Below are 14,887 nucleotides of genomic sequence, written 5' to 3' on the forward strand. Positions count from 1 at the left end.
GTAAATGGAACAATGGTCTGCCTTCTAGCTGCATGGCAAAATAACCAACTCCTAATAAAAAAAAACATAGTTGAAATGTGATTTCCTTGTTTTTACTTTCCCTCAGTGACATAGTTTTAGAACATTCGAAGACTCTAGTGTAACTCTTGAAGGCACCAGGCTAAAAACAAGATGACTGTGGGTTCTAGTCCTTGCTTAGGCACCAAGCCAGCTGGACAGCTTTGGTCAATTACAGTATTTTCTCTCAGCCCCAGAAAGAAAGAAAAATGGCAAACCACTTCTAAAAATGTTGCCAAGAAAACCTTGTCCACACAGTGATTAGGAATCAAGACACAAATAAAAGTTCTAAGATTGCTTTTTTATTTGGAGAAATAGATTAAAATGTAATTAATAAAAGTAAATTGTATGTTTACTTCTTGTCCAGCCCTAATGCCAAAGAAATCATTATTAGTTTTCTAGTTTTTTTTTTAAATGCATTTAAAAAATGTATAAAATATGAAGAAATGGGGGAGAAGACATTTGAGGGAAAGGAAAAAGAGGGAGAAAAAACAAATAAGGGGTGGCAGTCGAACAGGAAAAGAGCTATGAAAGAAATTAATTTCCAACTTTGTTCAGTGCAGACACAAGCATAACATGCAATAATTTTTGAACTACGTTGTATCATAATGGACAATACTTCTACAATCAATGAACAAGTCTAGTCATCAAATCCCAAAGTTACATTTTCATTTCTTTCCACTTCATGCAAATGTACAAGGATGGTTTCCAAGTAAAGCTAAACCTAAATCAAGTCTTTTTAATATAACCAAATCAGTCAATTCTGAGTAAGAGTAAGGTTCTACATTTAGGCAACAAAAACTAAATGCACAGGTACGGTATAGGTGGTACCTTGCTCAACAGTAGTAACTGTGAAAGGGATCTTGGAGTCCTAGTGTACAACCATTTAAATATGAGCCAGCAGTGTGCAGCAGCCGCCAAAAAAGCCAACACAGTTCTAGGCTACATCAACAGAGGGATAGAATCAAGATCACGTGAAGTGTTAATACCACTTTATAATGCCTTGGTAAGGCCACACTTGGAATACTGCATTCAGTTCTGGTCGCCACAATGTAAAAAAGATGTGGAGACTCTAGAAAGAGTGCAGAGAAGAGCAACAAAGATGATTAAAACATATGAAGAACGGATACAGGAACTGGTTATGTCTAGTTTGATGAAAAGAAGGACTAGGGGAGACATGATAGCAGTATTCCAATATCTCAGGGGTTGCCACAAAGAAGAGGAAGTCAAACTATTCTCCAAGGCACCTGAGGGTAGAACAAGAAGCAATGGGTGGAAACTAATCAAGGAGAGAAGCAACTTAGAACTGAGGAGAAATTTCCTGACAGTTAGAACAATTAATCAGTGGAACAGCTTGCCTCCAGAAGTTGTGAATGCCCCAGCACTGGAAGTCTATAAGAAGATGTTGGATAGCCATTTGCCTGAAACGGTATAGGGTTTCCTGCCTAGGCAGGGGGTTGGACTAGAAGACCTCCAAGGTCCCTTACAACTCTGCTATTGTATTGTATTATTGTAATTCTGTCATCTCCATCAACTCCATTAGTTTTACCATCCATTTTTCCATTTTGGGTTCTTGTGAGTCTTTCCATTGCTGCACATAAAGAAGTCTGATACTTCAGTTATGATGCATAAAAATAAAGTTTCATATTTTTTGATCTGTTTGTCCACCAGATCTAAAAATAAAGCCTCTGGCTTCATTTGTACATTCCAGCTTAAGAATTCACTGAATTAAAATACAAATCAGATTTCAGTACTTCTTAGTTTCTTACATGCCCATGAGAGATGATAAAAAATGCCTTCAGATTGTTTAGATTTCCAACATTTGGTGCATCAGATATAATATTTTTAGTTGTTAGGTACCAATAATATGTAATCTTTTAAAATGTATTCTTCAAATTCTAATTTAATGTAAATTTCTGTCTTTTGCTACTCATAATGTCATCTTGATCCTATATTATATCATAATCAAAATTGCCTAGTCAAATTTGCTTGCCCATTTAATCATACAATCTTTGACATATTCCTCTTTGGCATTCATTTTCCAGCAGTTTGTACAATTTAACAATCACACAATCAGCAATAACATATATGTCTAACTCAAAGTCAGTTTCCTCATTGGTAAATACGTAACTCTTCTTATCCAGTTTAAACCTCTCTATTAATTGAGCATAAGCAAACCATTATTATTATTATTTTTATAAGAGAAGAGGAAATGCACAAATTCATAAGTTTGAGAATCCTGGGATTAAGTATTTTGGCCTAAAATTTACAATGTTTTGAATTGACTGCATTGCAAAATTTGGAGGGGTTGAAAATAGGAAGTATAAGTGATATTAAATAATTTTCTCAGACAAAGTGGTTTTACTTTCATACCAGTCTGAATCAAACATCTCTAAACAAAAACTTAAATCTTAATATTTTGGTTTGAATTTTGATTATCTCCAAATATAAATAGTTGATCCTTATGTGTATGTAGTAATACAATACAATACAATACAATAGTAGAGTTGGAAGGGACCTTGGAGGTCTTCTAGTCCAACCCCCTGCCTAGGCAGGAAACCCTATACCGTTTCAGACAAATAGCTATCCAACATCTTCTTAAAGACTTCCAGTGTTGGGGCATTCACAACTTCTGGAGGCAAGCTGTTCCACTGATTAATTGTTCTCACTGTCAGGAAATTCCTCCTCAGTTCTAAATTGCTTCTCTCCTTGATTAGTTTCCACCCATTGCTTCTTGTTCTACCCTCAGGTGCTTTGGAGAATAGTTTGACTCCCTCTTCTTTGTGGCAACCTCTGAGATATTGGAATAATGCTATCATGTCTCCCCTAGTCCTTCTTTCTCTTAAGCTAAACATACCCAGTTCCTGCAACCGTTCTTCATATGTTTTAGTCTCCAGTCCCCTAATCATCTTTGTTGCTCTTCTCTGCACTCTTTCTAGAGTCTCCACATCTTTTTTACATCGTGGCGACCAGAACTGAATGCAGTATTCCAAGTGTGGCCTTACCAAGGCATTATAAAGTGGTATTAACACTTCACGTGATCTTGATTCTAGCCCTCTGTTGATGCAGCCTAGAACTGTGTTGGCTTTTTTGGCAGCTGCTGCACACTGCTGGCTCATATTTAAATGGTTGTCCACTAGGACTCCAAGATCCCTTTCACAGTTACTACTACTGAGTATGGTATCACCTATACTGTACCTGTGCATTCCGTTTTTGTTGCCTAAATGTAGAACCTTACTCTTTTCACCATTGAATTTCATTTTATTAGATAGTGCCCAATGTTCAAGTTTGTCAAGATCCTTCTGTATCTTAAGCCTATCTTCTGGAGTGTTGGCTATTCCTGCCAGCTTGGTATCATCTGCAAATTTGATGAGTTCCCCATTTATTCCCTCATCCAAATCATTGATGAAGATGTTGAAGAGTACTGGGCCTAAAACAGAGCCTTGGGGTACTCCACTGCATACTTCCCTCCATGTAGATGCAGTTCCATTGAGAACTACACGTTGAGTGCGGTTGGTCAGCCAGTTACCAATCCATCTGGTGGTGATGCTGTCTAACCCACATTCTTCTACTTTATCTAGTAGTAGGTTATGGTCTACCTTATCAAAAGCCTTACTGAAGTCCAAGTAAACTATATCAACGGCATTCCTCTGGTCCACTAATTTTGTCACATTATCAAAGAATGCAATAAGATTAGTCTGGCATGATCTGTTTTTGACAAATCCATGTTGGCTTTTGGCTATTACTTTGTTTGCTTCTAGGTGTTCGCAAATTCGTTGCTTGATTATTTTTTCCAGAATCTTTCCTGGTATTGAGGTTAGGCTGATAGGTCTGTAGTTTCCTGGATCTAATTTTTTCCCTTTTTTGAAGATGGGAACCACATCAGCTCTTTTCCAGTCCTCTGGTAGTTCCCCGGTGTTCCAGGGTCTCTGAAAGATATAATTCAGTGGTTCTGAGATCTCGTCTGCTAGTTCCTTCAGAACTCTGGGGTGTAATCCATCCGGTCCTGGTGATTTGAACTCATCTAGGGTAGACAGGTGCTCACTTACCATTTTCTTCCCTATTTCAATTTGTGTTCCTAATTTTGTGGTGCTGCTTTTGATAGGTTGGACTGTTTTATCCCTTTGTGTAAAGACAGATGCAAAACATGAGTTAAATAGTTCTGCTTTCTCCCTGTTGCTTGTCGCCTTCTTGCCACTTTCTCCTAGCAATGGACCAATTGTTTCCTTAACTTTTTTCTTGTTTTTAACATGTTGGAAGAAGCTTTTTTTGTTAATTTTTACTTTTGTGGCAAGCCTTTCTTCATTGTGAGCCTTAGCTTTCCTCACTTCATCTTTACAGGCTCGGGCTATTTGCTGATATTCTGCCTTAGTTATGTCCCCCTCCTTCCACTTTTTATACTTACTTTTTTTGTCTTTCAGTTTGTCAGATAGTTGTTTATGCAGCCATGCTGGTTTCTTTTGGGAGCTGTTGTTTTTCTTCTTCATTGGTATTGTGTTAGACTGGGCTTTTCTAATCTCATTTTTCAAAATTTCCCAAGCTTCTTGAGTTGTTTTCCCCTCGAGGATTCTCATCCATGGAATTTTTCCCAAGCTCTCTCTAAGTTTATTGAAATTAGCTTTCTTAAAGTCCAAGACTCTAGTTTGACTTTGTTCTACTACTTGTGTTTGGATAATGTTGAATTCCAATATTGCATGGTCACTTGCCCCCAGGGTTCCTATGGCTTCAACACCTTCTATCATTTCCTCTCTGTTAGTGAGAATTAAGTCCAGTATGGCTGATCCCCTTGTTTCCTTCTCTACTTTTTGGAAAACAAAGTTGTCTGCTAGGTTTGTTAGGAACCTGTTGGATCTTCCACTTGGTGCAGAGTTTGTTTCCCAGTTGATGTCAGGGTAGTTAAAATCTCCCATTACTATTGTGGTGTGCTTCCTACATACCTTAGTTAGCTGACTAGCAAAAAGTTCATCTTCTTCCTCTGCTTGGTTGGGTGGCCTGTAGTATAGACCTACGGCAATGTCATTTCCCCCACAACCTTTAATATTGACCCAAATGCATTCAAGATAGTTCTCATTATTGTTGTGCTCTATTTCTGTAGAGACATAGTTATTTCTTATATATAGTGCAACTCCACCTCCTCTTTTATTTGGTCTATTTCTTTTAAATAATTTAAATCCTTCTAGCTGTATGTTCCATTTGTCAGTTTCATCCCACCAAGTTTCTGTAATGGCAATAATATCATATCTGCCCTCTTTTACTTGAATTTCTAATTCTCCCTGTTTATTCCTCATACTCTGTGCATTGGTATATAGACATTTGAGTCCATAGTGATGGGAACCCATTAACATTTAAACAAATCAAACATTTGAAGCTGTAAAGGTGTATTACCAATGCATCTCCTCTATCAGTTCTTACCAGCCATATTTCATATCATAGCATGTCAGCTATGAAATGCTTCTAAATATAAAACAACATTGCTGATCAAGTATTGCACTGCAATGAAATAATAATTCTCTACTGTATTCATTCTCAAGCTGAGTGCCAGGATAAATTAACATGATGTCAGAGTAAGACAAGAAATTGTAAACAAATAATTAAAGTTATCCTGCTAACTCTGGATACACTTTTGTTTTCTCATCAGGCTATCTTTGTATCTTTAGGAAGAGGCTTTCTTTTTTAATCTTAGAAGGTTGTGATACTTGGCCCATCTGGTCTGAGTTCAGAAGGTAAATATACCTGTAGGAGAGATCTGAAATGAATAACAGGGCTGTAGACTAGACTAAGGGGAGACAGACAGACAGAAAGACAGAGACAGAGAGAAAGAGAATGCAAACTACTTGCACACTGCCCGCAAGAAAACTGCATAGGTGAGTGTAAGAAGTTTAAGGAAATTTTAATTATCTTACTTGACATTTGATTTGCCTGTATTTCATATGGAGCTAAAACTCTTCCAAGATTTTATTTGTGGAGATCTTGGTACTCTTGTGACCTTGTTGGTTTGCTTGCAAATATTTTATTACCCAAGTAGGCAATATCAGCGCTTGATAGTTTGGATTTATTTTCATATAAAAACAGCACTGTACCTTCAGTTTTAATCTAGAAGAACTGTATTTGGAAATATGACAATACCACTTAATAATTACCCAACATTGATTGCTCTCTGCCTAATTTTGTATGCTAAAAAGTGCTCCAAACTTTATGACTGTCAAGTTTATTTGCAACTACAAGTACTCTTGCAATTTGATAATTATTAGTTATCCTAATTAAGCAACCAATAAATGGGTGCTGATATCATAGGGATTGGCCTCTTAGGCATTGGTTAGACAGCCTGAAGAGACCATCACAAAGACAAGGCAGATAGCCCTCAGTCAAATAGTGACTTTAAAGGAATACTGAAATCTTTGGGAATGCTGCAGAATTGCCAGTCAAACAGAAAACATAACAATGCAGGCATAGATACAGTCTGGAAGGAACATCTAGCAGAAGAACAAGATGGAGTTCTGAGAGAAAAAATAGTGATCTTCCTCTTCTATCATTCTCAGATAGCCTAATCATCTTGTCTTTGAGACTTAGAAATGGTCCTATAGTCATGTGAAAGAGATAATCAGTGTACTTCTGGGTTTAAGCAAATTGCTCCCCCAATGGAGTTCCCAATATAAAATACTTATTCAGATGTAGAAAGAGAAGTAAATTCTTCCATGCATTGCATAACTGAACCAAAGTTGGTGCCCTTCTTGCATTATTCAGTGGTATCAGTTTCTTTGCAGTCACAAAGATGAGCATTATCCATTCCCATTGTACTCTTAGCTCCCAAACTATTGGCATAGACTAGAGCCTGTCAGTATCAATAAAAAACCAATGAGTCTTCCAGAATAACATGAATACTTGAGATGATTTCTGCTCCATAGAGACCTATACTAGCATATGACCATATCACATGATCTACTCAACTGCTGTAATGCTGCAGTTGGCACAAAATATCCCCAGTATTTAACTGAACTCTTCATGAAAAAGTACATAAGTGTTTTATAATATTTTTCTGAATGCATCAAAATTTGGAATGAATAGAAACATGACATACAGGACATTCCATGCTGTCCTATATTTGAACATCTAATTTAGTGCATTCAACAAATGTTTATAATGAATTGTTACACTTTTTTTTATTCCACTGATGCTCTTGAATGTTTTTTTTTCCTAATTGTTATAATGGCACTATATTTTATCTTTGCCTGGAATTGCTTCTACTTCATGCCAATTTGGAAATTGCCTTACTAAAATGTTTACAATAAATGAATCAGTGAATATTTCGACATTCATTTCATGCATGGCTATATTGGTAGAAAAATGAATATTCATTGCAATCCAATTGTACTCACTGGAGTGTAAACTGCACTGAATTCAGTGGGGCATAATTTGGAATAAATAAGCCTAGGGTTAGATTACACATTTGTTTTCTGGGTACAACTCAAATTTTAATGAAAATGATCATAGTAACCTGGCCAGATTCAGAATGACTTTTTCCCCCTGACCTTAATTTCCCCTTTAAATAAAATGTGTAATTGATAGGATAAACCAAGTAGGATGGATTATTTCTTTGCTCAGGGTGGCTTTTAAGTAACATGAAGCTGCTGTTAATTCTCTAATTATTTCATAGCTATAGGCATTTGTGTTGCCTTCTTTTAGACATTTCCTCTTGATTCATCTGACATTAAGCACTTGTCTTACAGTAAAAGGAGTGAGGAAATCCAATTTAGAGCCACTTACAGAATTTGATTTCAGGAACACCACAGCATAAATAGATGAACATTCATCAAGCTGAGTGAAACATTGATGTCGGAAATTAAAACTCAAGTGTTTGATTTCTGATGATGCCTTCCTCCATGCAAAATGTGAATTAGGGATCAACATGGATATTTACTTAAATAATAATCTGCAGCTGATGGCATTTAGAAAAAAAGCATGGCCTTCAATTTCCTTACTTGTGTGTGTGTGTGTGTGTGTGTGTGTCCTAAGGACATCAATATGATTTTTTTTACCTCCTCTTCCTGGTACAATCTTGGTTTTTTAGCAGGGGCGCGCAGTGGTAAAGTCAAGGTCAATGTGAGGTTCAGTATAAATTTTCTCATACAGCCACAAGATGCAGCTACTCATTAGAGGATATCCAGAGCTCTTACTTCAAACTTAACCTTTCCTAGCAGCAATTCTGTTTTCCACATCAACATGGGACTATAGCTTCACCAACAGAACTACAAGCATAATCTGGCATTTCCCCTATTCTTTGTGTCAATCATCCCAGCCCAGCTTGGTCCAAGAGATCTTGGAGCTCAATTCTCATAATTTCCAACCAGTATGACTGAAGGAAGGAGCAAGATTTGGTATTAAGGATTTAATATGTTGCTTACATCCCTTCCTATTTTTCTTCAATTTATATGCTTAATGCTCGTTATAAGGTAGATCAGCATAGCAAATTCAAAAGATTTATTCTGGAGCCTAGAATGCCACCTGGGACAATAGCATAACTCCGACACTTTTAGGTGGGGAAGGGAAAAGGCAAACTTCCTGCTCTGTATTATTTTTTAAAAGATACTTTTAACTTTAAAAATAAATGGAAAGCTAACTGCTGCAAAGCAAAGCATGTGCCTGAATAATAACTTTCTTCCAAAAAGTGCTGGATGCTAGATGCATCTTAGGAAGAAGAGCAGAGAACAGTACTCCAATGCATTGTATGATTAGTATTGGCCATACCCATTATGGCATTTTGCCAATGGGCTGGTAACATGATCTCAAGATTTCAGACATCTTCACTGGCACAAAAGGGTTGAGGGTTCAGGCTTCATGAATTGATTTTTTGGCCAACTGTAATGTATCATTCATTCTCCTCCCCCTCATAAATCATTTATCAGAAATGAATCACTGTTTATTTTATTGCTGTGCTTCCCAGTATTGTGACTGTTGTTGGGTCTTTATTCAAGTTTTATATGTTTGCAGGCTATTTTTGTGGATAAATTTAGCATAAAAATATTGAAAAGTTGAATGCAGAGCTATATTCTGAAGCTGGGAGGCCTGTGAGTGGTCACTGAAAAGTTTCTCCTGAAGGGGTCCTCAAGATAGGGCAGCCTGAGCTTCATTAGTGAGGTGCTAAGACCAGGAGGCATGATATGGGATGGCAAAATAAAAACAGGTCTGCATTTTTAAACCCTGTTACAGTGCTGAAGTTAACTTTCTACAGCAAAAATGAAGATTCGGTTATGAGAAAAACAGTCTATGCACAAGGTTGAGAATGCAGTCACATCTACTGATGTTGCTCTAAGCATCCAGAGTTCCCAGCAATACCAGCATTGGGTATTATGGAATAATTCTCCATTTTGAATACTTTGATATCAGCTCATCATTTTAGCCATTGTCTATCCACTGCAGGATGAAGACCTCTTCTGCGTGTTTCCAACCAATTGGTTTTGCCAATTGGGCCCACAATCAATCCATCTTGTTTTGTGTCTCTTTCGTGGATGCTTTCAAATGGGATCCATTCTATGACTGCCTTGGTCCACCTGCCATCAGTTCTTCTTGCTATGTGATCAGCCCATTTCCACTGAAAGTCTTTTATTCTCTTGATGATATTGCACACTTTCATATGTTTTCTAATCCATGTGCAGGTCTTTCTATCTTGTCTTGTGATGCCAAGCATGAATCTTTCCTTGGCTCTTTGCACCACTTGTAGCTTTTGTATTGATTGTGAGGTTAGTGTCCATGTTTCTCCAGCATATGTTAAAGCAGGTAGCAACTACTGATCAAAAACCTTTCTCTTCAGGCATAGGGGAAAGTTGTTCTTGAAAATTATACTTCGTATGCCAAATTCCTGCCAACCACTTTTAACACACTATTCAGTGTCCTTTATTGTATCACCTTCCATCTGTTGGCTGAGGTATATGTAGTGGTCTACTATGTCTAGTTGTTCTCCAGATATATATGTGTGTGTGTGTGTATGTGTGTGTGTATGTGTGTGTGTGTTGTATTTGTGCTGATAAATAAATAAAGGAATATATATATTCCTTTGGTAAATATTTATTAAACATAATCTGGCTCTTTTCGGGTTTATTTTTAAGCCAAATAATTCTCCTGCTTTGTGCAGTTCTTGTATGTGTCTTTGTAGTTCTTCTGGGTCTTGTGAGAAGAGAACAACATCATCTGCAAATCTTAAGTAATTTAAATAGGTTTGACTGATTTTTATCTTTTGCCCAATCTAGTTTGCGAAATATTTCTTCAAGGCAGATGGACAAAAGGATAGGTGATATTGTATCGCCTTGTCATACACCTCATTCTATGTTGATTTCCACTTTAAAATCATTAAGGCAAATGGTCACCATTTTTTCATATATTGATTGTAGTAAGTTTATGTAAGCGGTGTCTATGCCTTGGTTGAGTAATGCATTAATTATTGCTTGCTGGAATATTGAGTCAAACACCATTTCGTAGTCAATGAAAGCCATGCAGAGAGGTATGGTGAACTTGTGCTTTTCAATGTCTTGCTGAACAACCTGGATGTGATCCACTTCTGAACTCTGCCTGCTCCTTTTGTTGTGCATCATTTAATGTTCCCAATATTAATTTCGCTAATATTCTGGTGAAAATCTTGTAGATGACTGAAAGAAGGCTTATTGCGCAATAGTTCTTTAAAGCATCTTGGGGCCTTTTCTTGTGTATAAGAATCACGTCGGCATTTTTCCATGCATTGGGTATTTTTTCTTCTCTGGGGCATCTTGAATATTAGTTTTGCTAGTATCTTGTGTAAACTATGACTGCAGTATTTCAACTGTAACACAGTCATTTCCTGAAGCTTTGCCATTTTTGATTGATTTTATGGCACTTGATACTTCCTCCACTAGGATGTCTGGCATTTTCTCTTTTGTGGGTGTTGTTACTTTTGCATGATCTTGATCTTTGCATAATTCTGAATAGAATTTTCCAATTATTTCTAACATTTCTAACTATCTTGTTCTACACACAAAGCCACCTTTGTGTGTAGAATGTTTTGATGTGTTCATGCAAAAACCTTCTTTTTTGTATTCATAAGATTGCATTTTGCTGTAGTAATTCCTTTGTTTTCTTCAATTTCCTTTTTCACAAACTTCATGTTAAACTGAAGCATTTCTTCTTGGATATGTTTTCTTAGGGTCTTGCAAAGTTTAATGCATTCCAGTTTATTAGTGAAACTTCTGGTATTCTTCATTGTCCATCATTTTTCCATTAAATCATCAGAAATTATTTATTGTAAAAAAAAAAGTGTTTTTCCAGTGGTGCTATAGATGTAGCAGATTCAAGGACATTTTTGACTAGGTGAGAACTATGACACTATTTCCTTAACATATCAAAAACTTTACTAGAAATACAGTTATGGAATAAAAGGAGAATCATGAATCAATCTGGTTTAAATGGATCAGGAGATGAAGTGATACTATTCAGGATGGATTATTGTTTCAAGGCAAATGTTCTAGAATATTTGAACTGAAGGCCAAAGTATGGTTGAATAGAGGAAACGTCTTGAGGAGAACCATTATTTAATCCAAGAACAGTTGATTAGAAAGCCATGTGACTTTGAGGTGGAAGAGTGGAATGCCTCTGAGACACAGAAGTGGACACATATATAAGTTGATTGCCAGAAGTGAAATTTGTGATAAAAAATAGGAATAGAGGAGGGCCAAGAAAAACATCAGCTATAAAAACTTCACCAAACCTCATTCAAGCTGCATGAATTAAATTAACATACATCAGTGTTCCTTAAAGATATGGTTATCCTTTTATCTTGGCATTTGGATTGATTTTATGACTTCTGTTCCTAATTTAGCTCTTGATTCCAGCTTTCTCTTAATCTATTCATTTAGTCTTCTGACTTTGACCTTCAAATAAAATGTCTGACTACTGCAATGCCCTTTCTGCATTTGTTGTGAAATTTAAATTTCATGCAGCATACTGTAGAGTCAATCCTTCTTTCTCATCCATGTTCAACAGAGAAAGGAAAAAATGCCAAACACATTATTTTTCTGCTAGCAAAGCTAGAGATTACACTGGTCCAGCTACCAATGAAATCATTGCAAACATCCAAAGTAGGTAATCTATTTCAGATAACTGTCATATTGCACCATGGGATTTTATATCAAATGCCATCTGGAACTGCTACAGTGTTGAGAAGCTTTCAGAGGAATAAGTATTTCTCATCATTATATTCTATGAGGATTGAGAAATGAATTTGCCAGCACTTGCCACCAGATGTCTAGAGTTCACAGGAGCTTTTCCAGCAATCAGAAGCATAAAGGACTAGATTAACTGTGAAATACACAGTAGAGTTTGTATCAAATTATTTCAACCCCTGGTGAAGGATTATTTAAGAGTTGCCCAAGATGAGGAGTATGGTATCTGGAGGTTTGCATAGACCTTTAAAAAAATAGAGTAACTCAGAATATACCAATATAATTTCTTCACAAAAAAGTAATGCAATATAATATACTCATAGAGGCTAATCAAAGAGCAATTAAGGCGTCAAACACCCCCCTGTCAATGCAGGTTATATAGGAAGCTGTTGTAATAATAAGGTGACCAATTTTTTTACAATGAAAAGGAGGACAAATAAATTGGGGAAAAATATCGTAAATAAAAGAAATATTTTATTCATTGCAACAATAATACACTAAAGTATGATATATGCATAATAAAAATTATTTGTAACATTTTATATTGTAATTATGCTTACATGCCTGTTAATTATTATTTAAATGAGTACTTTTCCATTGAATTAATATTTTTTGTCAATGTATCATCTTCTAACAATATATTGGAAATATCTGAACAAGAAATAACCTTCATATTGAATTTTATGGCAAGTGCTGCAGCTAGAGTATCAACATTCAATCTCAATCTCAGTCTACTGCGTGCGTATGTGCCGTGTCGTGTTTCGGTAAGAAGTAAACAAAGCCACTTGCACGCGACGCTCTCTCTCAAGGTCTCCCATGCGAAGCGCATGCGTCTCATAATCACATCTTATACTGCACTATACCGAGCCTTGACGAATTGTCATGTCAAATACAAATACGTCACATAACGCGCAACAGATTAGTCTTCAAATATCGAAAAGGAGGACATGTAGGAGGACACTTTTTGAGGGAGGACAAAACCTACAAAAGAAGGACTGTCCTCCCTAAAGGAGGACGGTTGGTCACCTTAGTAATAATAGACGTCTTCACATAGTCCAAGCACAATTTTGCTTAAGCCACAATGTTTACATATGTAAATGACTAAGCCAGAGCACAACTAGGGTTGAAACCTAGAAAATGAAAGACAACCCTACTTCCTATTTCTGTTGGTTCCTGCACATTGACTATCAGTGTGATATGGAAGCGATGTGGAACCAACAGAAATAGGAACCATAATGTTATTTCATGTAGCACACAAGCAAGTGGGAAACACAGCAGGATTCAACATAGGACTACAAAGCGAGAAAGTTCTTCAAAATGAAGGGGCTGATGAAAAAGACTGAAAAAGAAAGAAGGCTAAGTCATAATACTGCAATTATTTGGGGAGGGGGGCAAAGAGAACTGGTAGCTACTTGTAAGAATGGCACGCCACGACATTTGTTCTTTTCCTGACCCTGCTCCTTTGATAATTTTAGCCATTCAGATCTGGCTGGAATCCTGCTAAGTGATAAGGCTAAGTAAAAAAAGATATCTTAAAAAGGAACTTCACAAAGAGGCAGAGGAATTAAAGCTTATATAGACAAACCAATACAGCGGGAGCAGCACTTCCTGTCTCAAGAGGATGCTCAAAAATTATGCGCAGCCCTGGGAAAGGTTTAGATTTTGATTCAATAAAAGATAAGCTTTAGCAACTTAAGAAAAGCTAAAAGTCAGCTAAAGAGATGTGAAAGGATTTGGTGGGTATGGTTGAACAAATTAATAAACAACTGAAATGAATGTCTTATCAAATATCAAAGGTCACTCAGATGACTGGTAAAGCATCTGACACTGCTATGAAAAATGAGCTTGATATTGGAAAACTTCCCCTCAAAACGACAGACATTAAATTAGATTTGATAGATGTCTAGGGCCAGAATAGAATAAATAATTTGAGATTTAAAGGCATCCAAGAAAATGCAGAAATTCTGACTTAATTGGATAACTTATCTCCAAGATTAATGCCCTTTGCTAGACTTTCAGCTTTCAGATAAAGCTGTGCAAGGTAAAGCTGGGTTTTTTCTCCCTAGGTTCGCCGGAATGCAAACCCAGAGAAATGGCATAATAAGATGTGTGAAACCCCATGTAAGAAACAAGAAAGTGCAAAGAGCTTATGACATGGAAGAGATAAAGTGGAACAGAGATACAAGGCTGTTTTTAAATGTGTTAGCCCTGTTAAATTATAGGGAAGGAAAGCATTTAAACTTCTTACCAAAGAATTTTTTTTTTAACAAAACCCAAAAATATTGCTTGAATGACTAATAAAATACAACCTTGGACTTCCAAAATCTTGTACTTTGTAACTCTCCAAAAGATAATAAGATAAAAGAACGTTTTGTGGCTGCGGAAATATAAGAAGATTCAGAAGTCTTACAGAATAAGCGCTCAATGTTAGTTGGGAAATGTGAGGGAAAAAATAGCTAGGTATTTTATAGAAGGTAATAGAGAAGCAAAAATTAGGCTAGGGCAATGATGGCGAACCTTTTTGGCAGTGAGTGCCCAAACCGGAATACGCATGCATGTGCACGCACTACAGCGCTGGAAACCCAAAGACCAGTTGGCCGGCGTGCACATGCCTGTTTTTTGGCTGTTTTCGGGCTGTTTTTGGC

Source organism: Natrix helvetica (genome assembly GCF_964273705.1).
Source record: "Natrix helvetica genome assembly, chromosome: 1".
In the NCBI taxonomy this organism is placed as follows: domain Eukaryota; kingdom Metazoa; phylum Chordata; class Lepidosauria; order Squamata; family Natricidae; genus Natrix; species Natrix helvetica.